The sequence below is a fragment of the Mycetomoellerius zeteki genome, unplaced genomic scaffold (genome assembly GCF_001594055.1).
Source record: "Mycetomoellerius zeteki isolate Tzet28-1 unplaced genomic scaffold, Tzet1.0 scaffold122, whole genome shotgun sequence".
NCBI classification, from domain to species: domain Eukaryota; kingdom Metazoa; phylum Arthropoda; class Insecta; order Hymenoptera; family Formicidae; genus Mycetomoellerius; species Mycetomoellerius zeteki.
The window spans coordinates 277510-279850 of NW_017256147.1; positions in this window are offsets into that span (position 1 = coordinate 277510).

Consider the following 2341-nt stretch of genomic DNA (forward strand, 5'->3'; position numbering starts at 1 on the left):
ATTCAAGATGTACACTTTAGATGCAATTGCAGAATTGCACTGCGCGGCAATTTGTTAAAAACCATCTATATAGCAGAATAAAAGATATGGAAGACAATGAAAAGCAAGCCAGGTCGGGGGAAGAAAGAGAAAGGGAAGAGGGAAAGGAGGGAAGTGAATAAGAGCTGGACAGATAGGTGGAGGAGCGCGAAACTCTCGCCTTCGGCACAGCACGACCCGTTTCAGAGACACGTAGGTTCAAACCAGAGGGCGAAGAAGAACAGAGCTGGAGGAGAGGGAGGGAGAAGGCTTCACCCTAAAATATGTGGACCCACGGGCAATACTCGGACTCTTCTCGTTACATCCCGCTGAATGCTCCAGGCATATACCGGTCCGCCATGCCGGCAGAGAGTCTGTATATCGTATGATACAAAAACATCGCATTATTTTCCTCTCTCTCTGGTCCGGAGCACGCAGTCTCTCCCGCCTCCTTCTTACTCATCTCCTCCGCGAGAAGCCCGCGGGCATGTGACCACCATTATGCCCGTCCTCCTTCTCTTGTCCTGATCTCCCCCTTGTTCTCCTTCTCGTCCTCCTCCGCAACCTCCTTCCTTCCTTCGTCTTGTTCACTTCCCATCCCGCTGTTAGGATATCTTCTGCCTCAAATTACGTATCCGTTAAACGAGACGAAAGCGATGCTTGCCGGCGATCGACTAATTAATTACAACGCAACGTTCGCCTTGGAACGGTTCTCTCTCGCGCGTATTTCCGGATTCCGATTCCTATTTTCAGGAATTAACTTGCCGTAGTATGAAAGGCATTATCGCGTTACGATAATAAAATTTTTGCTCTACACGAAAGATAGTAGGGGAGAATGATCTAAATCAGACCGTGTTCCAAATAGGACCTTTTTAATTTAAATGAATACGGTTAAGCAGATTTGCGTATTATTTATAATGTAAAGTCCTTGTAAGACACCGAACATGTGATAGCAGTTTGACAGTTCTCTGTCATAAAATTCATAAAATATACGCAAATATGTATTTTCAGCCATCGAAAACTTTTTTAAAAAAGAAAATCCTTGTAAATCATTATTAAAAAGGTGTTAAAAATTTGGAAAGTAATTGATTTAAGATAATTAAAGAGTGTAGAATTCAAAAATATCAAATATTTTGTGATCACTTTTGCCGTTTATTGTAAAATTTGTTCCAAAGTTCGAAAGGACTCGTGTCCAAATCGAACAGTACAGTGAATAATTTATAGATCTGGTTGTAGTACAGGTGATCGGCTGACCAGATCTGGTCCAAACAATTAAATTAATAAAATATCATGAGTCATCAGACTCAGATTAGTTGAGTTTTATTGATTTCAATTCTAATAATATAAATAGTCAGTAATTTCTTTTTCCGAAAAAATTTTTATCTTTGACTGTCAAATTGCTCGTTACTCAATACTAAGAAAAATACATTAAAATGTTCTAAAATTTTATCTAAAAATCCATAAAAATAGGAGTTTTCGATCTGAACCAGGGGATAATCCGATTTGGAACTACCGGAAAAGTTTTTACATTTTCCATTATAGTTTAACACAGGTGAGAGATATGTCAAAATGGTCTGAAGCAAAAATGAAGGGAATTAAATGATCTTTCCAATGGCACCTTCGATTTTACGATCGGACTTTATTCACGCCTTATAAAGAGCAAAAACTGCAAATAAGTCCGATTTAGACCACTACTGATGAAAAATACGAAACACTGTATAGGAATTAATTAGAAATGAGCCAATATAGCTTAGACACGAACTAATTGGATACAAGCTAAGACAAAGAACGAAAGTTAAATGCAAGATTATGAATGATTGCTTTACCCTGTCACGCTAAAATTCATTTCGGAATATATCTCCAGAAGATCGATCTATCTATCTATCCATCATGTTTAGGCAGTGCTTACTTTGTGAATTGAGCATCTGTCTTCTTACACTCAGGCGTGAAACGTAATGTTATCAATCATAATATAAAGATCTTGCTGGTGTGTCAGTTACATACATTCTTTTTCTAGTTGAATATGTAGTAAAATCAATAAATCAAAAACATTTATACTACTTGATATTTAATTAAAAATTTTGCTTAAGGAGGTTCTCCAGTCATTTGACATAATATAGGAACTTCAACAAATTTTAAAAATAAATTTGTTATAAAAATTGAGCCATTCCTGAATTTTTAAAAATTTTTTGACCGTCTGGATCGAAAGTTATATTTCAATAAAAAGTAATATTTTTTAAATTTGTACTCTAATAGAAATATATAAAAATGTATTACAAAATAATGATAAAAATCTCAATTTTTTTATATAAGTACTATATGA